Source organism: Heterodontus francisci, chromosome 41 (assembly GCF_036365525.1).
Source record: "Heterodontus francisci isolate sHetFra1 chromosome 41, sHetFra1.hap1, whole genome shotgun sequence".
Classification (NCBI taxonomy): domain Eukaryota; kingdom Metazoa; phylum Chordata; class Chondrichthyes; order Heterodontiformes; family Heterodontidae; genus Heterodontus; species Heterodontus francisci.
Genome location: NC_090411.1, coordinates 8924839 through 8950176, shown reverse-complemented (window position 1 = coordinate 8950176; position 25338 = coordinate 8924839). Strand labels below are relative to the sequence as shown.

At 54.6% G+C, this 25338-nt stretch overlaps 4 non-coding genes and 6 pseudogenes across 4 annotated transcripts; all 10 read right to left on the bottom strand.

The window, feature by feature from the left end:
* Nucleotides 1–4320: 4320 nt before the first annotated feature.
* LOC137354584 (U2 spliceosomal RNA) lies at nt 4321–4429 on the bottom strand (annotated as a pseudogene).
* Nucleotides 4430–4817: 388 nt separating this feature from the next.
* Nucleotides 4818–4991, bottom strand: LOC137354232 (U2 spliceosomal RNA; annotated as a pseudogene).
* A 433-nt stretch (nt 4992–5424) lies between these two features.
* Nucleotides 5425–5538, bottom strand: LOC137354520 (U2 spliceosomal RNA; annotated as a pseudogene).
* A 388-nt stretch (nt 5539–5926) lies between these two features.
* Nucleotides 5927–6100, bottom strand: LOC137354222 (U2 spliceosomal RNA; annotated as a pseudogene).
* An 11346-nt stretch (nt 6101–17446) lies between these two features.
* On the bottom strand, nt 17447–17555 carry LOC137354771 (U2 spliceosomal RNA; annotated as a pseudogene).
* Nucleotides 17556–17945: 390 nt separating this feature from the next.
* Nucleotides 17946–18136, bottom strand: LOC137353982 (U2 spliceosomal RNA). The gene has a single exon (XR_010970132.1). It is a non-coding gene; the product is annotated as a U2 spliceosomal RNA (small nuclear RNA).
* Nucleotides 18137–18522: 386 nt separating this feature from the next.
* LOC137354908 (U2 spliceosomal RNA) lies at nt 18523–18713 on the bottom strand. The gene has a single exon (XR_010970559.1). It is a non-coding gene; the product is annotated as a U2 spliceosomal RNA (small nuclear RNA).
* A 386-nt stretch (nt 18714–19099) lies between these two features.
* Nucleotides 19100–19290, bottom strand: LOC137354091 (U2 spliceosomal RNA). Its single transcript, XR_010970240.1, has one exon. It is a non-coding gene; the product is annotated as a U2 spliceosomal RNA (small nuclear RNA).
* Nucleotides 19291–19680: 390 nt separating this feature from the next.
* On the bottom strand, nt 19681–19860 carry LOC137354281 (U2 spliceosomal RNA; annotated as a pseudogene).
* Nucleotides 19861–24941: 5081 nt separating this feature from the next.
* On the bottom strand, nt 24942–25132 carry LOC137355251 (U2 spliceosomal RNA). The gene has a single exon (XR_010970885.1). It is a non-coding gene; the product is annotated as a U2 spliceosomal RNA (small nuclear RNA).
* Between the last annotated feature and the right edge of the window lie 206 nt (nt 25133–25338).

The following is a 25338-nucleotide window of genomic DNA, read 5'->3' as shown; positions in this document are numbered from 1 at the left end:
GAAACTGCTCCACGAAGGATAGGTGGTACGGCACGTCCCAACTGCACGGAGCGTTCCGCGGCAATGTGACCAGGCCCATCCTTCGCAACACCGGGGACAGATAGAACCTCAGCACGTAGTGACACTTGGAGTTTGCGTACTGGGGATCTACACATAGCTTGATGCAGCCGCACACGAAGGTGGTCATCAGGATGAGGGCCACGTTGGGTACATTTTTCCCGCCCATGTCCAGAGATTTGAACATCGTGTCCCTCCGGACCCGGTCCATTTTAGATCCCCAGACGAAGCGGAAAATGGCTCGGGTGACTGCCACGGCGCAGGAGTGGGGTATGGGCCAGACCTGCGCCACGTAGAGCAACAACGTGAGCGCCTCACACCTGATGACCAGGTTCTTACCCACAATGGAGAGAGATCGCTGCCCCCACATGCCCAACTTTTGTCGTACCTTGGCTACTCGCTCCTCCCATGTTTTGGTGCACGCCCCGGCCCTTCCGAACCATATCCCCAGCACCTTCAGGTAATCTGACCTGACGGTGAAGGGGACAAAGGATCGGTCAGCCCAGTTCCCAAAGAACATGGCCTCGCTCTTGCCGTGGTTAACTTTGGCTCCCGAGGCCAGTTCGAACTGGTCGCAGATGCTCATCAGTCTGCGCACGGACAGCGGATCCGAGCAGAAGACGGCGACGTCATCCATGTACAGGGAGGTTTTGACCTGAGTGCCTCCGCTGCCTGGGATTGTCACCCCTCTTATGCTCGCATCCTTCCTAATAGACTCAGCAAAGGGTTCAATACAGCAAACAAACAAGACCGGGGACAGAGGACAGCCCTGTCTGACTCCAGATTTGATCGGGAAACTTTCAGATTCCCACCCGTTGATTGACACTGCGCTACTGATGTTTGTGTAGAGCAGTTGGATCCAATTGCAGATTCCCTCCCCAAACCCCATTTTGGAAAGCACGTCCATCATGTAGGTGTGCGATATCCTGTCAAAAGCCTTCTCCTGGTCCAGGCTGATGAGGCAGGTGTCCACCCTCCTGTCCCGTACGTAGGCGATCGTATCCCTGAGTAGCGCGAGGCTATCAGAGATCTTCCTGCCGGGTACAGTACAGGTCTGATCGGGGTGAATCACCAGCTCCAGAGCAGACTTGACTCGACTGGCTATGACTTTGGACAGAATCTTGTAATCAACATTAAGCAGTGAGATGGGCCGCCAATTTCTGATTTCTACCCTCTCCCCCTTCTGCTTGTAAATGAGGGTGATGATGCCTTTTCTCATGGATTCTGACATGCTGCCGGCCAGGAGCATACTCTCGTATACTTCCAGCAGGTCCGGGCCGACCCAGTCCCACAGGGCCGAGTACAACTCGACCGGTAAGCCGTCGCTCCCGGGAGTTTTACTCGCCTCGAAAGACTCGACGGCCTTTGTCAGCTCGTCCAGAGTTAGCGGCTTGTCCAGTCCCTCCCTCCTGCTGTCATCTAGGACCTCTGTGATAGATGACAGGAAGGACTGGGAGGCTCTGCTGTCTGTGGGCTTCGCGTCATACAGCCCAGCATAAAAGGATTTGCTGATCCTTAGTATGTCGGACTGCGAAGACGTTACCGAGCCATCTTCTTCCTTCAGGCTGCTGATAACAGAGCTCTCTCTGTGTACCTTTTGGAAGAAGTAACGCGAGCACGTCTCATCCTGCTCGATGGAGCGGACTCTGGACCGGAAGATGATCTTGGAGGCCTCCTTGGCAAAGAGCGAGGCCTGCTGGCTCTTCACCTCTTGGAGGTCCTCCTTGACCTCGACCCCCATTGACTGCAACCGGAGTAGATTTTGCATAATTTTCTGGAGTCGGGACAGTTCCCTCTGTCTCTCTCTCGCCTTCTGAACACCTTTGTGGATGAAGAACCTCTTGATGTTCTCCTTAATCGCTTCCCACCAGTGAACTGGAGACTCAAAGAGGGGTTTCACGGTCCTCCAACCTTTGTAATCCCTTTTGAGTTCCTCAACGTTCTCTGGGGTCAGCAGTGTCGCATTGAGCTTCCACGTCCCTCTGCCAACCCGCTGGTCGTCCTGTAAGTGACAGTCGGCCAGTAAGAGGCAGTGGTCGGAGAAGAACACCGGCTTGACGTCGGTGGATCCGACCGTGACAGCACGGGACACAAACAGGAAGTCAATCCTGGAACGGGCAGACCCGTCCGATCTTGACCATGTGTATCTGCGCTGCGCTCCGTCTGCAGGTTTGCTGAAGACGTCGTGCAGTTTGGCATCCTTAACTGTTTCTCTTAGGAATCTGGACGTACCGTCCAGTTTGCTGTCGTCACTGCCGGATCGTCCAGCCGCATCGATGATGCAGTTGAAGTCACCGCCTAGGATGACCGGCCTGGACGTCGCCAGCAGCAGTGGGAGCTGCTGGAAGACGGTCAGCCGCTCGCTGCGTTGTACCGGGGCGTACACGTTGATCAACCGGAGCGGAGCGTTGTTGTACATCACGTCTGCTACGAGGAGGCGGCCGCCCACCACCTCCTTAACTTCGGAGATGGTGAAGTTACCTCCCCGCAGCAGAATACCCAGGCCGGAGGAACGGCAGTCATTACCCCCCGACCAGATCGATGGCCCGTGGGACCACCATCGCGACCACTGCCTGTAGGTGCTGAGGTGTGGTATTCCACACTCCTGCAGAAACAGTAGGTCAGCTTTGACCTTGGCAAGGTAATCCAAGGTTGAAACACATCGCGTAGTCGATTTAATGCTACGCACATTAATGGAAGCAATTCTTACACCCATTTTTTACTAAAAATTAGTTGTTGCTTCCCATACCATTTGTCCTCGCTAGTCCCAGTCCTTCCCCTTCGGGATGTTCCTGCATACCCATCGTATGCGCAAGCAGTTTCACGTTGGTTGGGCTCAGAAACCCCTCCTGATTTTTCCTGCAGGGTTTGTGCCGCTCGGGTGACATCGGGGGGGTCTTGTAGGCAGAGAGGATTGGGTTGTCCTCAGCTGCTTCCATCTGTTCCTCCTCGAAAACATCACAGCTCCCGGTCTCCCGGAGCTCAGGTGCGCCAGACGTGTCTTTGCTCCCGGTGTCCTGGAGCTGAGATGCGTTGGCCACGTCGTTACGTGTGGGGCATTGGGGTTGGGGCACGCTGGGCCCATCACAGCTTCCAGTGCCCGGGGGCTGGGATGCTTTATCATCCATCTCGGAGTTCTGCCGCCTCTTTTGAAGGGGCTGTCGTTCCAGCATTTCCCCGTCCAGTGAAGAGGAGTTGTTGCAGTCTGATTCAGAAGAGAGCCTCCTCTTGCCACTGGTTTGGGTGGTGGCTTTGGGATGTTTTTTCTTTGTGGTTCTCCTCTGGACCACTTGCCACTGACCTGTTTGTCCATCTGCTGCCTCCTCCTCCATTGATTCTGTCTGTGGGGGAGGGGTTTCCGGGCGCTGGGTAGGTGCTGGGTCGTTGGTTTCAGCCGCCTCCCCTTCCTTCTCAGGTTGAAGTTCCTCACTGCGGAGAAGGTTGCTGGTCTCCTTTCGAACAGCGGACGCCTTCGTCGAACCTTCGCCCGGCCATTCCTTGGACCTTGCCGCCTGAGCATAGCTTTGACAACGTTTGGGACAGGTCTTGTAGAGATGGCCTGCCGCACCGCACAAGTTGCAACACTTAGTCTGCTTACAGTCCTTGGTCTGATGGCCTTCCTCCTTGCAGTTCTTGCAAACAACCGTGTTGCAGTTGGCTGCCATGTGACCAGATTTGCCACAGGTGCGACAAACTCTGGGCTGCCCAGCGTAGACCAAGAAGCCTCGACTTCCCCCGATAGCGAAGCTGGAGGGAGGGTGGATGATGGCTCCACTGGGATCTACCTTCAAGGTCACCTTGACCTGCCGCTTGCTGGTCCAGATCCCAAAGGGGTCCTTGACATCAGTGCTGCTGCCGGCCACCTCGACGTACCTGGCGAGAAAGGTGAGTACATCCACCACCGGAACATGGGGGTTGTAGAGGTGAATCGTCACCACCCGGTCCCGTTGTGACGGAAGCGTGAAGAGCGGCTCCGCTGTGAGGATCGACAGTGGCGCCCGGTCCCCTTTCTCCTTGAACGCCTTCAGGAACTTGATGCATCCCGCCACGTTCCGGAACGTCACGTCAAAGTATCCACTGCTGGGGAAATCCTGCAGGCAGAAGACGTCCGTCGCTTGAAATCCGCAGCAATCGAAGAGAATTTTCTTGATGAAGAAGGTGCGATCGACCGGTGCATCTCCTTCCTTGTCCTTCACGACCACCCGAACGGTGTTGCGCACTCCCTGGCCCAAAGCTCGAAAATTGGTTATAGCCATTTTACTCAAAGCTTCCCCAGGATCAAAAAGCAATGATCATGGTCTCTTCTCAATCAAATAAGCACTGATAAGAACAGATACTACACTTGATCTTAGCCAAAAGGCCGAGAAGCGATGGCCGTAAAACTGCGTTTGCTGCGCGCGTCAGGCCCGGCGTGCGGCCTCTACGTCAAAGTAGCCGCCGGGTGGGCGAGCCTCGGGCGAAAGAGGCGACGGCGGGCGGTCTTTGAGCCAGAGCTCCTTTTGTTGCCGGGCCTTGCAAGCAGAAAGGAAAGCACGCGTGCATGCCACGCGCAGCCATTCCTCGCGCTTCAGCGCGAGGCATTGCGCAGGAACAAAGACAACCGCGCGCGCTGGGCAGCAAAGGGCGGCCTGCAACTGCGGGGCAATCCAACAGGGGGCAGCGTAGCACCCAGGGAAAACTGCAGCAAAGTCAGCCGAGCAGCAGCGCCGTCACTATTGCGAATTCTATTTTTCAGCATGGGTCTCCCCCCCATGGAGGGGGGAAGCTGCACCGCTCCTGGAAACACTGCAATACCAGGTGGATGCATGGAGTGGACGGGGCAAGCCCCTGCTCCATCTCCCTGTCCCAAAAATCAATTTAACATTTGGTCCCCAGATAGGGGACGTATCAGATATTAAACTGATAAGAACAGATACTTTTTTTTTCCAAAATATACTTTATTCATAAAAATCTGTAAAAATTACATTGCCAAACAGTTTCCAAACAGCACGAAAAAATACAAACATTGCAAAAGAGATCAGTTTCTTTCAATAATGTCATGAGTTTCTTCCCAACCCTTCCGTTTCACAATTGTCATGTCAATTACAGTTTTACATTTACAGCAATTCAGAATATTAACGATACAGTTCGAGGGGCTTCCCATGGTTCCAGCCCCTCAGTCCAGCTTGGTGGGGGAACCTTACACTGTGGTCTTTCCCCATTGAGCCTTTGCTGCGGCTGCCCCAAGCTTTAGTGCGTCCCTCAGCACGTAGTCCTGGACCTTGGAATGTGCCAGTCTGCAACATTCGGTGGTGGACAACCGATTTTTTTTTTTTTTTATTTCCAAAATATACTTTATTCATAAAAATCTGTAAAAATTACATTGCCAAACAGTTTCCAACCAGCACGAAAAAATACAAACATTGCAAAAGAGATCAGTTTCTTTCAATAAGATAAGAACAGATACTACACTTGATCTTAGCCAAAAGGCCGAGAAGCGATGGCCCTAAAACTGCGTTTGCTGCGCGCGTCAGGCCCGGCGTGCGGCCTCTACGTCAAAGTAGCCGCCGGGTGGGCGAGCCTCGGGCGAAAGTGGCGACGGCGGGCGGTCTTTGAGCCAGAGCTCCTTTTGTTGCCGGGCCTTGCAAGCAGAAAGGAAAGCACGCGTGCATGCCACGCGCAGCCATTCCTCGCGCTTCTGCGTGAGGCATTGCGCAGGAAAAAAGACAACCGCGCGCGCTGGGCAGCAAAGGGCGGCCTGCAACTGCGGGGCAATCCAACAGGGGGCAGCGTAGCACCCAGGGAAAACTGCAGCAAAGTCAGCCGAGCAGCAGCGCCGTCACTATTGCGAATTCTATTTTTCAGCAGGGGTCTCGCCCCCATGGAGGGGGGAAGCTGCACCGCTCCTGGAAACACTGCAATACCAGGAGGATGCATGGAGTGGACGGGGCAAGCCCCTGCTCCATCTCCCTGTCCCAAAAATCAATTTAATATTTGGTCCCCAGATAGGGGACGTATCAGATATTAAACTGATAAGAACAGATACTTTTTTTTTCCAAAATATACTTTATTCATAAAAATCTGTAAAAATTACATTGCCAAACAGTTTCCAAACAGCACGAAAAAATACAAACATTGCAAAAGAGATCAGTTTCTTTCAATAATGTCATGAGTTTCTTCCCAACCCTTCCGTTTCACAATTGTCATGTCAATTACAGTTTTACATTTACAGCAATTGAGAATATTAACGATACAGTTCGAGGGGCTTCCCATGGTTCCAGCCCCTCAGTCCAGCTTGGTGGGGGAACCTTACACTGTGGTCTTTCCCCATTGAGCCTTTGCTGCGGCTGCCCCAAGCTTTAGTGCGTCCCTCAGCACGTAGTCCTGGACCTTGGAATGTGCCAGTCTGCAACATTCGGTGGTGGACAACTCTTTGCGCTGGAAGACCAGCAAGTTTCGGGCAGACCAAAGGGCGTCTTTCACCGAATTGATAGCCCTCCAGCAGCAGTTGATGTTTGTCTCGGTGTGCGTCCCTGGGAACAGCCCGTAGAGCACAGACTCCTGTGTTACAGAGCTGCTTGGGATGAACCTTGACAAAAACCACTGCATCTCTTTCCACACCTGCTTTGCAAAGGCACATTCCAGGAGGAGGTGGGCGACCGTCTCTTCCCCACCACAGCCAACGCGGGGGCACTGTGCGGAGGGGGCGAGACTTCGGGTGTGCATGAAGGATCTGACGGGGAGGGCCCTTCTCACCACCAGCCAAGCTACGTCTTGGTGCTTGTTTGAAAGTTCTGGTGATGAGGCATTCCGCCAAATGACTTTGACGGTCTGCTCGGGGAACCATCCGACAGGATCCACCGTTTCCTTTTCCCGTAGGGCCTTGAGGACATTCCGTGCAGACCACTGCCTGATGAACCGGTGGTCAAAGGTGTTTTTCCGCAGAAACTGCTCCACGAAGGATAGGTGGTACGGCGCCTCCCAACTGCACGGTGCGTTCCGCGGCAATGTGACCCGGCCCATCCTTCGCAACACCGGGGACAGATAGAACCTCAGCACGTAGTGACACTTGGAGTTTGCGTACTGGGGATCGACACATAGCTTGATGCAGCCGCACACGAAGGTGGTCATCAGGATGAGGGCCAAGTTGGGTACATTTTTCCCGCCCATGTCCAGAGATTTGAACATCGTGTCCCTCTGGACCCGGTCCATTTTAGATCCCCAGACGAAGCGGAAAATGGCTCGGGTGACTGCCACGGCGCAGGAGTGGGGTATGGGCCAGACCTGCGCCACGTAGAGCAACAACGTGAGCGCCTCGCACCTGATGACCAGGTTCTTACCCACAATGGAGAGAGATCGCTGCCCCCACATGCCCAACTTTTGTCGTACCTTGGCTACTCGCTCCTCCCATGTTTTGGTGCACGCCCTGGCACTTCCGAACCATGTCCCCAGCACCTTCAGGTAATCTGACCTGACGGAGAAGGGGACAAAGGATCGGTCAGCCCAGTTCCCAAAGAACATGGCCTCGCTCTTGCCGTGGTTAACTTTGGCTCCCGAGGCCAGTTCGAACTGGTCGCAGATGCTCATCAGTCTGCGCACGGACAGCTGATCCGAGCAGAAGACGGCGACGTCATCCATGTACAGGGAGGTTTTGACCTGAGTGCCTCCGCTGCCTGGGATTGTCACCCCTCTTATGCTCGCATCCTTCCTAATAGACTCAGCAAAGGGTTCAATACAGCAAACAAACAAGACCGGGGACAGAGGACAGCCCTGTCTGACTCCAGATTTGATCGGGAAACTTTCAGATTCCCACCCGTTGATTGACACTGCGCTACTGATGTTTGTGTAGAGCAGTTGGATCCAATTGCAGATTCCCTCCCCAAACCCCATTTTGGAAAGCACGTCCATCATGTAGGTGTGCGATATCCTGTCAAAAGCCTTCTCCTGGTCCAGGCTGATGAGGCAGGTGTCCACCCTCCTGTCCCGTACGTAGGCGATCGTATCCCTGAGTAGCGCGAGGCTATCAGAGATCTTCCTGCCGGGTACAGTACAGGTCTGATCGGGGTGAATCACCAGCTCCAGAGCAGACTTGACTCGACTGGCTATGACTTTGGACAGAATCTTGTAATCAACATTAAGCAGTGAGATGGGCCGCCAATTTCTGATTTCTGCCCTCTCCCCCTTCTGCTTGTAAATGAGGGTGATGATGCCTTTTCTCATGGATTCTGACATGCTACCGGCCAGGAGCATACTCTCGTATACTTCCAGCAGGTCCGGGCCGACCCAGTCCCACAGGGCCGAGTACAACTCGACCGGTAAGCCGTCGCTCCCGGGGGTTTTACTCGTCTCGAAAGACTCGACGGCATTTGTCAGCTCGTCCAGAGTTAGCGGTTTGTCCAGTCCCTCCCTCCTGCTGTCATCTAAGACCTCTGTGATAGATGACAGGAAGGACTGGGAGGCTCTGCTGTCTGTGGGCTTCGCGTCATACAGCCCAGCATAAAAGGATTTGCTGATCCTTAGTATGTCGGACTGCGAAGACGTTACCGAGCCATCTTCTTCCATCAGGCTGCTGATAACAGAGCTCTCTCTGTGTACCTTTTGGAAGAAGTAACGCGAGCACGTCTCATCCTGCTCGATGGAGCGGACTCTGGACCGGAAGATGATCTTGGAGGCCTCCTTGGCAAAGAGCGAGGCCTGCTGGCTCTTCACCTCTTGGAGGTCCTCCTTGACCTCGACCCCCATTGACTGCAACCGGAGTAGATTTTGCATACTTTTCTGGAGTCGGGACAGTTCCCTCTGTCTCTCTCTCGCCTTCTGAACACCTTTGTGGATGAAGAACCTCTTGATGTTCTCCTTAATCGCTTCCCACCAGTGAACTGGAGACTCAAAGAGAGGTTTCACGGTCCTCCAACCATTGTAATCCCTTTTGAGTTCCTCAACGTTCTCTGGGGTCAGCAGTGTCGCATTGAGCTTCCACGTCCCTCTGCCAACCCGCTGGTCGTCCTGTAAGTGACAGTCGGCCAGTAAGAGGCAGTGGTCGGAGAAGAACACCGGCTTGACGTCGGTGGATCCGACCGTGACAGCACGGGACACAAACAGGAAGTCAATCCTGGAACGGGCAGACCCGTCCGATCTTGACCATGTGTATCTGCGCTGCGCTGCGCTCCGTCTGCAGGTTTGCTGAAGACGTCGTGCAGTTTGGCATCCTTAACTGTTTCTACTAGGAATCTGGACGTAGCGTCCAGTTTGCTGTCGTCACTGCCGGATCGTCCAGCCGCATCGATGATGCAGTTGAAGTCACCGCCTAGGATGACCGGCCTGGACGTCGCCAGCAGCAGTGGGAGCTGCTGGAAGACGGTCAGCCGCTCGCTGCGTTGTACCGGGGCGTACACGTTGATCAACCGGAGCGGAGCGTTGTTGTACATCACGTCTGCTACGAGGAGGCGGCCGCCCACCACCTCCTTAACTTCGGAGATGGTGAAGTTACCTCCCCGCAGCAGAATACCCAGGCCGGAGGAACGGCAGTCATTACCCCCCGACCAGATCGATGGCCCGTGGGACCACCATCGCGACCACTGCCTGTAGGTGCTGAGGTGTGGTATTCCACACTCCTGCAGAAACAGTAGGTCAGCTTTGACCTTGGCAAGGTAATCCAAGGTTGAAACACATCGCGTAGTAGATTTAATGCTACGCACATTAATGGAAGCAATTCTTACACCCATTTTTTACTAAAAATTAGTTGTTGCTTCCCATACCATTTGTCCTCGCTAGTCCCAGTCCTTCCCCTTCGGGATGTTCCTGCATACCCATCGTATGCGCAAGCAGTTTCACGTTGGTTGGGCTCAGAAACCCCTCCTGATTTTTCATGCAGGGTTTGTGCCGCTCGGGTGACATCGGGGGGGTCTTGTAGGCAGAGAGGATTGGGTTGTCCTCAGCTGCTTCCATCTGTTCCTCCTCGAAAACATCACAGCTCCCGGTCTCCCGGAGCTCAGGTGCGCCAGACGTGTCTTTGCTCCCGGTGTCGCAGAGCTGAGATGCGTTGGCCACTTCGTTACGTGTGGGGCATTGGGGTTGGGGCACGCTGGGCCCATCACAGCTTCCAGTGCCCGGGGGCTGGGATGCTTTATCATCCATCTCGGAGTTCTGCCGCCTCTTTTGAAGGGGCTGTCGTTCCAGCATTTCCCCGTCCAGTGAAGAGGAGTTGTTGCAGTCTGATTCAGAAGAGAGCCTCCTCTTGCCACTGGTTTGGGTGGTGGCTTTGGGATGTTTTTTCTTTGTGGTTTTCCTCTGGACCACTTGCCACTGACCTGTTTGTCCATCTGCTGCCTCCTCCTCCATTGATTCTGTCTGTGGAGGAGGGGTTTCCGGGCGCTGGGTAGGTGCTGGGTCGTTGGTTTCAGCCGCCTCCCCTTCCTTCTCAGGTTGAAGTTCCTCACTGCGGAGAAGGTTGCTGGTCTCCTTTCTAACAGCGGACGCCTTCGTCGAACCTTCTCCCGGCCTTTCCTTGGACCTTGCCGCCTGAGCACAGCTGAGGCAATGTTTTGGACAAGTCTTGTAGAGATGGCCTGCCGCACCGCACAAGTTGCAACACTTAGTCTGCTTACAGTCCTTGGTCTGATGGCCTTCCTCCTTGCAGTTCTTGCAAACAACTGCGCTGCAGTTGGCTGTCATGTGGCCAGATTTGCCACAGGTGCGGCAAACTCTGGGCTGCCCAACCTAGACCAAGAAGCCTCGACTTCCCCCGATAGCGAAGCTGGAGGGAGGGTGGATGATGGCTCCACTGGGATCTACCTTCAAGGTCACCTTGACCTGCCGCTTGCTGGTCCAGATCCCAAAGGGGTCCTTGACATCAGTGCTGCTGCCGGCCACTTCGACGTACCTGGCGAGAAAGGTGAGTACATCCACCACCGGAACATGGGGGTTGTAGAGGTGAATCGTCACCACCCGGTCCCGTTGTGACGGAAGCGTGAAGAGCGGCTCCGCTGTGAGGATCGACAGTGGCGCCCGGTTCCCTTTAACGCCTTCAGGAGCTTGATACATCCCGCCACGTTCCGGAACGTCACGTCGAAGTATCCACTGCTGGGGAAATCCTGCAGGCAGAAGACGTCCGTCGCTTGAAATCCGCAGCAATCGAACAGAATTTTCTTGATGAAGAAGGTGCGATCGACCGGTGCATCTCCTTCCTTGTCCTTTACGACCACCCGAAAGGTGTTGCGCACTCCCTGGCCCGAAGCTCGAAAATTGGTTATAGCCATTTTACTCAAAGCTTCCCCAGGATCAAAAGGCAATGATCATGGTCTCTTCTCAATCAAATGAGCACTGATAAGAACAGATTTTTTTTTTTTTTATTTCCAAAATATACTTTATTCATAAAAATCTGTAAAAATTACATTGCCAAACAGTTTCCAAACAGCACGAAAAAATACAAACATTGCAAAAGAGATCAGTTTCTTTCAATAATGTCATGAGTTTCTTCCCAACCCTTCCGTTTCACAATTGTCATGTCAATTACAGTTTTACATTTACAGCAATTGAGAATATTAACGATACAGTTCGAGGGGCTTCCCATGGTTCCAGCCCCTCAGTCCAGCTTGGTGGGGGAACCTTACACTGTGGTCTTTCCCCATTGAGCCTTTGCTGCGGCTGCCCCAAGCTTTAGTGCGTCCCTCAGCACGTAGTCCTGGACCTTGGAATGTGCCAGTCTGCAACATTCGGTGGTGGACAACTCTTTGCGCTGGAAGACCAGCAAGTTTCGGGCAGACCAAAGGGCGTCTTTCACCGAATTGATAGTCCTCCAGCAGCAGTTGATGTTTGTCTCGGTGTGCGTCCCTGGGAACAGCCCGTAGAGCACAGACTCCTGTGTTACAGAGCTGCTTGGGATGAACCTTGACAAAAACCACTGCATCTCTTTCCACACCTGCTTTGCAAAGGCACATTCCAGGAGGAGGTGGGCGACCGTCTCTTCCCCACCACAGCCAACGCGGGGGCACTGTGCGGAGAGGGCGAGACTTCGGGTGCGCATGAAGGATCTGACGGGGACGGCCCTTCTCACCACCAGCCAAGCTACATCTTGGTGCTTGTTTGAAAGTTCTGGTGATGAGGCATTCCGCCAAATGACTTTGACGGTCTGCTCGGGGAACCATCCGACAGGATCCACCGTTTCCTTAAACTGATAAGAACAGATTTTTTTTTTTTTTATTTCCAAAATATACTTTATTCATAAAAATCTGTAAAAATTACATTGCCAAACAGTTTCCAAACAGCACCAAAAAATACAAACATTGCAAGGGAGATCAGTTTCCTTCAATACTGTCATGAGTTTCTTCCCAACCCTTCCGTTTCTCAATTGTCATGTCAATTACAGTTTTACATTTACAGCAATTCAGAATATTAACGATACAGTTCGAGGGGTTTCCCATGGTTCCAGCCCCTCAGTCTAGCTTGGTGGGGGAACCTTACACTGTGGTCTTTCCCCATTGAGCCTTTGCTGCGGCTGCCCCAAGCTTTAGTGCGTCCCTCAGCACGTAGTCCTGGACCTTGGAATGTGCCAGTCTGCAACATTCGGTGGTGGACAACTCTTTGCGCTGGAAGACCAGCAAGTTTCGGGCAGACCAAAGGGCGTCTTTCACCGAATTGATAGTCCTCCAGCAGCAGTTGATGTTTGTCTCGGTGTGCGTCCCTGGGAACAGCCCGTAGAGCACAGACTCCTGTGTTACAGAGCTGCTTGGGATGAACCTTGACAAAAACCACTGCATCTCTTTCCACACCTGCTTTGCAAAGGCACATTCCAGGAGGAGGTGGGCGACCGTCTCTTCCCCACCACAGCCAACGCGGGGGCACTGTGCGGAGGGGGCGAGACTTCGGGTGTGCATGAAGGATCTGACGGGGAGGGCCCTTCTCACCACCAGCCAAGCTACGTCTTGGTGCTTGTTTGAAAGTTCTGGTGATGAGGCATTCCGCCAAATGACTTTGACGGTCTGCTCGGGGAACCATCCGACAGGATCCACCGTTTCCTTTTCCCGTAGGGCCTTGAGGACATTCCGTGCAGACCACTGCCTGATGGACCGGTGGTCAAAGGTGTTTTTCCGCAGAAACTGCTCCACGAAGGATAGGTGGTACGGCGCCGCCCAACTGCACGGAGCGTTCCGCGGCAATGTGACCAGGCCCATCCTTCGCAACACCGGGGACAGATAGAACCTCAGCACGTAGTGACACTTGGAGTTTGCGTACTGGGGATCGACACATAGCTTGATGCAGCCGCACACGAAGGTGGTCATCAGGATGAGGGCCACGTTGGGTACATTTTTCCCGCCCTTGTCCAGAGATTTGAACATCGTGTCCCTCCGGACCCGGTCCATTTTAGATCCCCAGACGAAGCGGAAAATGGCTCGGGTGACTGCCACGGCGCAGGAGTGGGGTATGGGCCAGACCTGCGCCACGTAGAGCAACAACGTGAGCGCCTCGCACCTGATGACCAGGTTCTTACCCACAATGGAGAGAGACCGCTGCCCCCACATGCCCAACTTTTGTCGTACCTTGGCTACTCGCTCCTCCCATGTTTTGGTGCACGCCCCGGCCCTTCCGAACCATATCCCCAGCACCTTCAGGTAATCTGACCTGACGGTGAAGGGGACAAAGGATCGGTCAGCCCAGTTCCCAAAGAACATGGCCTCGCTCTTGCCGTGGTTAACTTTGGCTCCCGAGGCCAGTTCGAACTGGTCGCAGATGCTCATCAGTCTGCGCACGGACAGCGGATCCGAGCAGAAGACGGCGACGTCATCCATGTACAGGGAGGTTTTGACCTGAGTGCCTCCGCTGCCTGGGATTGTCACCCCTCTTATGCTCGCATCCTTCCTAATAGACTCAGCAAAGGGTTCAATACAGCAAACAAACAAGACCGGGGAAAGAGGACAGCCCTGTCTGACTCCAGATTTGATCGGGAAACTTTCAGATTCCCACCCGTTGATTGACACTGCGCTACTGATGTTTGTGTAGAGCAGTTGGATCCAATTGCAGATTCCCTCCCCAAACCCCATTTTGGAAAGCACGTCCATCATGTAGGTGTGCGATATCCTGTCAAAAGCCTTCTCCTGGTCCAGGCTGATGAGGCAGGTGTCCACCCTCCTGTCCCGTACGTAGGCGATCGTATCCCTGAGTAGCGCGAGACTATCAGAGATCTTCCTGCCGGGTACAGTACAGGTCTGATCGGGGTGAATCACCAACTCCAGAGCAGACTTGACTCGACTGGCTATGACTTTGGACAGAATCTTGTAATCAACATTAAGCAGTGAGATGGGCCGCCAATTTCTGATTTCTGCCCTCTCCCCCTTCTGCTTGTAAATGAGGGTGATGATGCCTTTTCTCATGGTCTCTGACATGCTGCCGGCCAGGAGCATACTCTCGTATACTTCCAGCAGGTCCGGGCCGACCCAGTCCCACAGGGCCGAGTACAACTCGACCGGTAAGCCGTCGCTCCCGGGAGTTTTACTCGCCTCGAAAGACTCGACGGCCTTTGTCAGCTCGTCCAGAGTTAGCGGCTTGTCCAGTCCCTCCCTCCTGCTGTCATCTAAGACCTCTGTGATAGATGACAGGAAGGACTGGGAGGCTCTGCTGTCTGTGGGCTTCGCGTCATACAGCCCAGCATAAAAGGATTTGCTGATCCTTAGTATGTCGGACTGCGAAGACGTTACCGAGCCATCTTCTTCCTTCAGGCTGCTGATAACAGAGCTCTCTCTGTGTACCTTTTGGAAGAAGTAACGCGAGCACGTCTCATCCTGCTCGATGGAGCGGACTCTGGACCGGAAGATGATCTTGGAGGCCTCCTTGGCAAAGAGCGAGGCCTGCTGGCTCTTCACCTCTTGGAGGTCCTCCTTGACCTCGACCCCCATTGACTGCAACCGGAGTAGATTTTGCATAATTTTCTGGAGTCGGGACAGTTCCCTCTGTCTCTCTCTCGCCTTCTGAACACCTTTGTGGATGAAGAACCTCTTGATGTTCTCCTTAATCGCTTCCCACCAGTGAACTGGAGACTCAAAGAGGGGTTTCACGGTCCTCCAACCATTGTAATCCCTTTTGAGTTCCTCAACGTTCTCTGGGGTCAGCAGTGTCGCATTGAGCTTCCACGTCCCTCTGCCAACCCGCTGGTCGTCCTGTAAGTGACAGTCGGCCAGTAAGAGGCAGTGGTCGGAGAAGAACACCGGCTTGACGTCGGTGGATCCGACCGTGACAGCACGGGACACAAACAGGAAGTCAATCCTGGAACGGGCAGACCCGTCCGATCTTGACCATGTGTATCTGCGCTGCGCTCCGTCTGCAGGTTTGCTGAAGACGTCGTGCAGTTTGGCATCCTTAACTGTTTCTACTAGGAATCTGGACGTAGCGTCCAGTTTGCTGTCGTCACTGCCGGATCGTCCAGCCGCATCGATGATGCAGTTGAAGTCACCGCCTAGGATGACCGGCCTGGACGTCGCCAGCAGCAGTGGGAGCTGCTGGAAGACGGTCAGTCGCTCGCTGCGTTGTACCGGGGCGTACACGTTGATCAACCGGAGCGGAGCGTTGTTGTACATCACGTCTGCTACGAGGAGGCGGCCGCCCACCACCTCCTTAACTTCGGAGATGGTGAAGTTACCTCCCCGCAGCAGAATACCCAGGCCGGAGGAACGGCAGTCATTACCCCCCGACCAGATCGATGGCCCGTGGGACCACCATCGCGACCACTGCCTGTAGGTGCTGAGGTGTGGTATTCCACACTCCTGCAGAAACAGTAGGTCAGCTTTGACCTTGGCAAGGTAATCCAAGGTTGAAACACATCGCGTAGTAGATTTAATGCTACGCACATTAATGGAAGCAATTCTTACACCCATTTTTTACTAAAAATTAGTTGTTGCTTCCCATACCATTTGTCCTCGCTAGTCCCAGTCCTTCCCCTTCGGGATGTTCCTGCATACCCATCGTATGCGCAAGCAGTTTCACGTTGGTTGGGCTCAGAAACCCCTCCTGATTTTTCATGCAGGGTTTGTGCCGCTCGGGTGACATCGGGGGGGTCTTGTAGGCAGAGAGGATTGGGTTGTCCTCAGCTGCTTCCATCTGTTCCTCCTCGAAAACATCACAGCTCCCGGTCTCCCGGAGCTCAGGTGCGCCAGACGTGTCTTTGCTCCCGGTGTCGCAGAGCTGAAATGCGTTGGCCACTTCGTTACGTGTGGGGCATTGGGGTTGGGGCACGCTGGGCCCATCACAGCTTCCAGTGCCCGTGGGCTGGGATGCTTTATCATCCATCTCGGAGTTCTGCCGCCTCTTTTGAAGGGGCTGTCGTTCCAGCATTTCCCCGTCCAGTGAAGAGGAGTTGTTGCAGTCTGATTCAGAAGAGAGCCTCCTCTTGCCACTGGTTTGGGTGGTGGCTTTGGGATGTTTTTTCTTTGTGGTTTTCCTCTGGACCACTTGCCACTGACCTGTTTGTCCATCTGCTGCCTCCTCCTCCATTGATTCTGTCTGTGGAGGAGGGGTTTCCGGGCGCTGGGTAGGTGCTGGGTCGTTGGTTTCAGCCGCCTCCCCTTCCTTCTCAGGTTGAAGTTCCTCACTGCGGAGAAGGTTGCTGGTCTCCTTTCGAACAGCGGACGCCTTCGTCGAACCTTCTCCCGGCCTTTCCTTGGACCTTGCCGCCTGAGCATAGCTGAGGCAACGTTTGGGACAAGTCTTGTAGAGATGGCCTGCCGCACCGCACAAGTTGCAACACTTTGTCTGCTTACAGTCCTTGGTCTGATGGCCTTCCTCCTTGCAGTTCTTGCAAACAACCGTGCTGCAGTTGGCTGCCATGTGACCAGATTTGCCACAGGTGCGACAAACTCTGGGCTGCCCAGCGTAGACCAAGAAGCCTCGACTTCCCCCGATAGCGAAGCTGGAGGGAGGGTGGATGATGGCTCCACTGGGATCTACCTTCAAGGTCACCTTGACCTGCCGCTTGCTGGTCCAGATCCCAAAGGGGTCCTTGACATCAGTGCTGCTGCCGGCCACCTCGACGTACCTGGCGAGAAAGGTGAGTACATCCACCACCGGAACATGGGGGTTGTAGAGGTGAATCGTCACCACCCGGTCCCGTTGTGACGGAAGCGTGAAGAGCGGCTCCGCTGTGAGGATCGACAGTGGCGCCCGGTCCCCTTTCTCCTTGAACGCCTTCAGGAACTTGATGCATCCCGCCACGTTCCGGAACGTCACGTCGAAGTATCCACTGCTGGGGAAATCCTGCAGGCAGAAGACGTCCGTCGCTTGAAATCCGCAGCAATCTAAGAGAATTTTCTTGATGAAAAAGGTGCGATCGACCGGTGCATCTCCTTCCTTGTCCTTCACGACCACCCGAACGGTGTTGCGCACTCCCTGGCCCGAAGCTCGAAAATTGGTTATAGCCATTTTACTCAAAGCTTCCCCAGGATCAAAAGGCAATGATCATGGTCTCTTCTCAATCAAATAAGCACTGATAAGAACAGATACTACACTTGATCTTAGCCAAAAGACCGAGAAGCGATGGCCGTAAAACTGCGTTTGCTGCGCGCGTCAGGCCCGGCGTGCGGCCTCTACGTCAAAGTAGCCGCCGGGTGGGCGAGCCTCGGGCGAAAGAGGCGACGGCGGGCGGTCTTTGAGCCAGAGCTCCTTTTGTTGCCGGGCCTTGCAAGCAGAAAGGAAAGCACGCGTGCATGCCACGCGCAGCCATTCCTTGCGCTTCTGCGCAAGGCATTGCGCAGGAAAAAAGACACGCGCGCGCGCTGGGCAGCAAAGGGCGGCCTGCAACTGCGGGGCAATCCAACAGGGGGCAGCGTAGCGCCCACGGAAAACTGCAGCAAAGTCAGCCGAGCAGCAGCGCCGTCACTATTGCGAATTCTATTTTTCAGCAGGGGTCTCGCCCCCATGGAGTGGGGGGAAGCTGCACCGCTCCTGGAAACACTGCAATACCAGGTGGATGCATGGAGTGGACGGGGCAAGCCCCTGTTCCATCTCCCTGTCCCAAAAATCAATTTAATATTTGGTCCCCAGATAGGGGACGGATCAGATATTAAACTGATAAGAACAGATACTACACTTGATCTTAGCCAAAAGGCCGAGAAGCGATGGCCGTAAAACTGCGTTTGCTGCGCGCGTCAGGCCCGGCGTGCGGCCTCTACCTCAAAGTAGCCGCCGGGTGGGCGAGCCTAGGGCGAAAGAGGCGACGGCGGGCGGTCTTTGAGCCAGAGCTCCTTTTGTTGCCGGGCCTTGCAAGCAGAAAGGAAAGCACGCGTGCATGCCACGCGCAGCCATTCCTTGCGCTTCTGCGCGAGGCATTGCGCAGGAAAAAAGACACGCGCGCGCTGGGCAGCAAAGGGCGGCCTGCAACTGCGGGGCAATCCAACAGGGGGCAGCGTAGCGCCCACGGAAAACTGCAGCAAAGTCAGCCGAGCAGCAGCGTTGTCACTATTGCAAATTCTATTTTTCAGCAGGGGTCTCGCCCCCATGGAGGGGGGAAGCTGCACCGCTCCTGGAAACACTGCAATACCAGGTGGATGCATGGAGTGGACGGGGCAAGCCCCTGTTCCATCTCCCTGTCCCAAAAATCAATTTAATATTTGGTCCCCAGATAGGGGACGTATCAGATATTAAACTGATAAGAACAGATACTACACTTGATCTTAGCCAAAAGGCCGAGAAGCGATGGCCGTAAAACTGCGTTTGCTGCGCGCGTCAGGCCCGGCGTACGGCCTCTACCTCAAAGTATCCGCCGGGTGGGCGAGCCTAGGGCGAAAGAGGCGACGGCGGGCGGTCTTTGAGCCAGAGCTCCTTTTGTTGCCGGGCCTTGCAAGCAGAAAAGAAAGCACGCGTGCATGCCACGCGCAGCCATTCCTTGCGCTTCTGCACGAGGCATTGCGCAGGAAAAAAGACACGCGCGCGCTGGGCAGCAAAGGGCGACCTGCAACTGCGGGGCAATCCAACAGGGGGCAGCGTAGCGCCCACGGAAAACTGCAGCAAAGTCAGCCGAGCAGCAGCGTTGTCACTATTGCAAATTCTATTTTTCAGCAGGGGTCTCGCCCCCATGGAGGGGGGAAGCTGCACCGCTCCTGGAAACACTGCAATACCAGGTGGATGCATGGGGTGGACGGGGCAAGCCCCTGTTCCATCTCCCTGTCCCAAAAATCAATTTCATATTTGGTCCCCAGATAGGGGACGTATCAGATATTAAACTGATAAGAACAGATACTACACTTGATCTTAGCCAAAAGACCGAGAAGCGATGGCCGTAAAACTGCGTTTGCTGCGCGCGTCAGGCCCGGCGTGCGGCCTCGACGTCAAAGTAGCCGCCGGGTGGGCGAGCCTCAGGCGAAAGAGGCGACGGCGGGCGGTCTTTGAGCCAGAGCTCCTTTTGTTGCCGGGCCTTGCAAGCAGAAAGGAAAGCACGCGTGCTTGCCACGCGCAGCCATTCCTTGCGCTTCTGCGCGAGGCATTGCGCAGGAAAAAAGACACGCGCGCGCGCGCTGGGCAGCAAAGGGCGGCCTGCAACTGCGGGGCAATCCAACAGGGGGCAGCGTAGCGCCCACGGAAAACTGCAGCAAAGTCAGCCGAGCAGCAGCGCCGTCACTATTGCGAATTCTATTTTTCAGCAGGGGTCTCGCCCCCATGGAGGGGGGAAGCTGCACCGCTCCTGGAAACACTGCAATACCAGGTGGATGCATGGAGTGGACGGGGCAAGCCCCTGTTCCATCTCCCTGTCCCAAAAATCAATTTAATATTTGGTCCCCAGATAGGGGACGTATCAGATATTAAACTGATAAGAACAGATTTTTTTTTTTTTTATTTCCAAAATATACTTTATTCATAAAAATCTGTAAAAATTACATTGCCAAACAGTTTCCAAACAGCACGAAAAAATACAAACATTGCAAAAGAGATCAGTTTCTTTCAATAATGTCATGAGTTTCTTCCCAACCCTTCCGTTTCACAATTGTCATGTCAATTACAGTTTTACATTTACAGCAATTGAGAATATTAACGATACAGTTCGAGGGGCTTCCCATGGTTCCAGCCCCTCAGTCCAGCTTGGTGGGGGAACCTTACACTGTGGTCTTTCCCCATTGAGCCTTTGCTGCGGCTGCCCCAAGCTTTAGTGCGTCCCTCAGCACGTAGTCCTGGACCTTGGAATGTGCCAGTCTGCAACATTCGGTGGTGGACAACTCTTTGCGCTGGAAGACCAGCAAGTTTCGGGCAGACCAAAGGGCGTCTTTCACCGAATTGATAGTCCTCCAGCAGCAGTTGATGTTTGTCTCGGTGTGCGTCCCTGGGAACAGCCCGTAGAGCACAGACTCCTGTGTTACAGAGCTGCTTGGGATGAACCTTGACAAAAACCACTGCATCTCTTTCCACACCTGCTTTGCAAAGGCACATTCCAGGAGGAGGTGGGCGACCGTCTCTTCCCCACCACAGCCAACGCGGGGGCACTGTGCGGAGGGGGCGAGACTTCGGGTGTGCATGAAGGATCTGACGGGGAGGGCCCTTCTCACCACCAGCCAAGCTACGTCTTGGTGCTTGTTTGAAAGTTCTGGTGATGAGGCATTCCGCCAAATGACTTTGACGGTCTGCTCGGGGAACCATCCGACAGGATCCACCGTTTCCTTTTCCCGTAGGGCCTTGAGGACATTCCGTGCAGACCACTGCCTGATGAACCGGTGGTCAAAGGTGTTTTTCCGCAGAAACTGCTCCACGAAGGATAGGTGGTACGGCGCCTCCCAACTGCACGGTGCGTTCCGCGGCAATGTGACCCGGCCCATCCTTCGCAACACCGGGGACAGATAGAACCTCAGCACGTAGTGACACTTGGAGTTTGCGTACTGGGGATCGACACATAGCTTGATGCAGCCGCACACGAAGGTGGTCATCAGGATGAGGGCCAAGTTGGGTACATTTTTCCCGCCCATGTCCAGAGATTTGAACATCGTGTCCCTCTGGACCCGGTCCATTTTAGATCCCCAGACGAAGCGGAAAATGGCTCGGGTGACTGCCACGGCGCAGGAGTGGGGTATGGGCCAGACCTGCGCCACGTAGAGCAACAACGTGAGCGCCTCGCACCTGATGACCAGGTTCTTACCCACAATGGAGAGAGATCGCTGCCCCCACATGCCCAACTTTTGTCGTACCTTGGCTACTCGCTCCTCCCATGTTTTGGTGCACGCCCTGGCACTTCCGAACCATGTCCCCAGCACCTTCAGGTAATCTGACCTGACGGAGAAGGGGACAAAGGATCGGTCAGCCCAGTTCCCAAAGAACATGGCCTCGCTCTTGCCGTGGTTAACTTTGGCTCCCGAGGCCAGTTCGAACTGGTCGCAGATGCTCATCAGTCTGCGCACGGACAGCTGATCCGAGCAGAAGACGGCGACGTCATCCATGTACAGGGAGGTTTTGACCTGAGTGCCTCCGCTGCCTGGGATTGTCACCCCTCTTATGCTCGCATCCTTCCTAATAGACTCAGCAAAGGGTTCAATACAGCAAACAAACAAGACCGGGGACAGAGGACAGCCCTGTCTGACTCCAGATTTGATCGGGAAACTTTCAGATTCCCACCCGTTGATTGACACTGCGCTACTGATGTTTGTGTAGAGCAGTTGGATCCAATTGCAGATTCCCTCCCCAAACCCCATTTTGGAAAGCACGTCCATCATGTAGGTGTGCGATATCCTGTCAAAAGCCTTCTCCTGGTCCAGGCTGATGAGGCAGGTGTCCACCCTCCTGTCCCGTACGTAGGCGATCGTATCCCTGAGTAGCGCGAGGCTATCAGAGATCTTCCTGCCGGGTACAGTACAGGTCTGATCGGGGTGAATCACCAGCTCCAGAGCAGACTTGACTCGACTGGCTATGACTTTGGACAGAATCTTGTAATCAACATTAAGCAGTGAGATGGGCCGCCAATTTCTGATTTCTGCCCTCTCCCCCTTCTGCTTGTAAATGAGGGTGATGATGCCTTTTCTCATGGATTCTGACATGCTACCGGCCAGGAGCATACTCTCGTATACTTCCAGCAGGTCCGGGCCGACCCAGTCCCACAGGGCCGAGTACAACTCGACCGGTAAGCCGTCGCTCCCGGGGGTTTTACTCGTCTCGAAAGACTCGACGGCATTTGTCAGCTCGTCCAGAGTTAGCGGTTTGTCCAGTCCCTCCCTCCTGCTGTCATCTAAGACCTCTGTGATAGATGACAGGAAGGACTGGGAGGCTCTGCTGTCTGTGGGCTTCGCGTCATACAGCCCAGCATAAAAGGATTTGCTGATCCTTAGTATGTCGGACTGCGAAGACGTTACCGAGCCATCTTCTTCCATCAGGCTGCTGATAACAGAGCTCTCTCTGTGTACCTTTTGGAAGAAGTAACGCGAGCACGTCTCATCCTGCTCGATGGAGCGGACTCTGGACCGGAAGATGATCTTGGAGGCCTCCTTGGCAAAGAGCGAGGCCTGCTGGCTCTTCACCTCTTGGAGGTCCTCCTTGACCTCGACCCCCATTGACTGCAACCGGAGTAGATTTTGCATACTTTTCTGGAGTCGGGACAGTTCCCTCTGTCTCTCTCTCGCCTTCTGAACACCTTTGTGGATGAAGAACCTCTTGATGTTCTCCTTAATCGCTTCCCACCAGTGAACTGGAGACTCAAAGAGGGGTTTCACGGTCCTCCAACCATTGTAATCCCTTTTGAGTTCCTCAACGTTCTCTGGGGTCAGCAGTGTCGCATTGAGCTTCCACGTCCCTCTGCCAACCCGCTGGTCGTCCTGTAAGTGACAGTCGGCCAGTAAGAGGCAGTGGTCGGAGAAGAACACCGGCTTGACGTCGGTGGATCCGACCGTGACAGCACGGGACACAAACAGGAAGTCAATCCTGGAACGGGCAGACCCGTCCGATCTTGACCATGTGTATCTGCGCTGCGCTCCGTCTGCAGGTTTGCTGAAGACGTCGTGCAGTTTGGCATCCTTAACTGTTTCTACTAGGAATCTGGACGTAGCGTCCAGTTTGCTGTCGTCACTGCCGGATCGTCCAGCCGCATCGATGATGCAGTTGAAGTCACCGCCTAGGATGACCGGCCTGGACGTCGCCAGCAGCAGTGGGAGCTGCTGGAAGACGGTCAGCCGCTCGCTGCGTTGTACCGGGGCGTACACGTTGATCAACCGGAGCGGAGCGTTGTTGTACATCACGTCTGCTACGAGGAGGCGGCCGCCCACCACCTCCTTAACTTCGGAGATGGTGAAGTTACCTCCCCGCAGCAGAATACCCAGGCCGGAGGAACGGCAGTCATTACCCCCCGACCAGATCGATGGCCCGTGGGACCACCATCGCGACCACTGCCTGTAGGTGCTGAGGTGTGGTATTCCACACTCCTGCAGAAACAGTAGGTCAGCTTTGACCTTGGCAAGGTAATCCAAGGTTGAAACACATCGCGTAGTAGATTTAATGCTACGCACATTAATGGAAGCAATTCTTACACCCATTTTTTACTAAAAATTAGTTGTTGCTTCCCATACCATTTGTCCTCGCTAGTCCCAGTCCTTCCCCTTCGGGATGTTCCTGCATACCCATCGTATGCGCAAGCAGTTTCACGTTGGTTGGGCTCAGAAACCCCTCCTGATTTTTCATGCAGGGTTTGTGCCGCTCGGGTGACATCGGGGGGGTCTTGTAGGCAGAGAGGATTGGGTTGTCCTCAGCTGCTTCCATCTGTTCCTCCTCAAAAACATCACAGCTCCCGGTCTCCCGGAGCTCAGGTGCGCCAGACGTGTCTTTGCTCCCGGTGACGCAGAGCTGAGATGCGTTGGCCACTTCGTTACGTGTGGGGCATTGGGGTTGGGGCACGCCGGGCCCATCACAGCTTCCAGTGCCCGGGGGCTGGGATGCTTTATCATCCATCTCGGAGTTCTGCCGCCTCTTTTGAAGGGGCTGTCGTTCCAGCATTTCCCCGTCCAGTGAAGAGGAGTTGTTGCAGTCTGATTCAGAAGAGAGCCTCCTCTTGCCACTGGTTTGGGTGGTGGCTTTGGGATGTTTTTTCTTTGTGGTTTTCCTCTGGACCACTTGCCACTGACCTGTTTGTCCATCTGCTGCCTCCTCCTCCATTGATTCTGTCTGTGGAGGAGGGGTTTCCGGGCGCTGGGTAGGTGCTGAGTCGTTGGTTTCAGCTGCCTCCCCTTCCTTCTCAGGTTGAAGTTCCTCACTGCGGAGAAGGTTGCTGGTCTCCTTTCGGACAGCGGACGCCTTCTTCAAACCTTCTCCAGGCCTATCCTTTGACCTTGCCGCCTGAGCATAGCTGAGGCAACGTTTGGGACAAGTCTTGTAGAGATGGCCTGCCGCCCCGCACAAGTTGCAACACTTAGTCTGCTTACAGTCCTTGGTCTGATGGCCTTCCTCCTTGCAGTTCTTGCAAACAACCGTGCTGCAGTTGGCTGCCATGTGACCAGATTTGCCACAGGTGCGGCAAACTCTGGGCTGCCCAGCGTAGACCAAGAAGCCTCGACTTCCCCCGATAGCGAAGCTGGAGGGAGGGTGGATGATGGCTCCACTGGGATCTACCTTCAAGGTCACCTTGACCTGCCGCTTGCTGGTCCAGATCCCAAAGGGGTCCTTGACATCAGTGCTGCTGCCGGCCACCTCGACGTACCTGGCGAGAAAGGTGAGTACATCCACCACCGGAACATGGGGGTTGTAGAGGTGAATCGTCACCACCCGGTCCCGTTGTGACGGAAGCGTGAAGAGCGGCTCCGCTGTGAGGATCGACAGTGGCGCCCGGTCCCCCTTCTCCTTGAACGCCTTCAGGAACTTGATGCATCCCGCCACGTTCCGGAACGTCACGTCGAAGTATCCACTGCTGGGGAAATCCTGCAGGCAGAAGACGTCCGTCTTTCAGCATGGGTCTCGCCCCCATGGAAGGGGGAAGCTGCACCGCTCCTGGAAACACTGCAATACCAGGTGGATGCATGGAGTGGACGGGGCAAGCCCCTGTTCCATCTCCCTGTCCCAAAAATCAATTTAATATTTGGTCCCCAGATAGGGGACGTATCAGATATTAAACTGATAAGAACAGATACTACACTTGATCTTAGCCAAAAGGCCGAGAAACGATGGCCGTAAAACTGCGTTTGCTGCGCGCGTCAGGCCCGGCGTGCGGCCTCCACGTCAAAGTAGCCGCCGGGTGGGCGAGCCGAGGGCGAAAGAGGCGACGGCGGGCGGTCTTTGAGCCAGAGCTCCTTTTGTTGCCACGAAATCCCAAACACCCTTTCATCACCATCACCCCCAAGGAAATCCCAAAGGCACTTTCATCACCCTCCC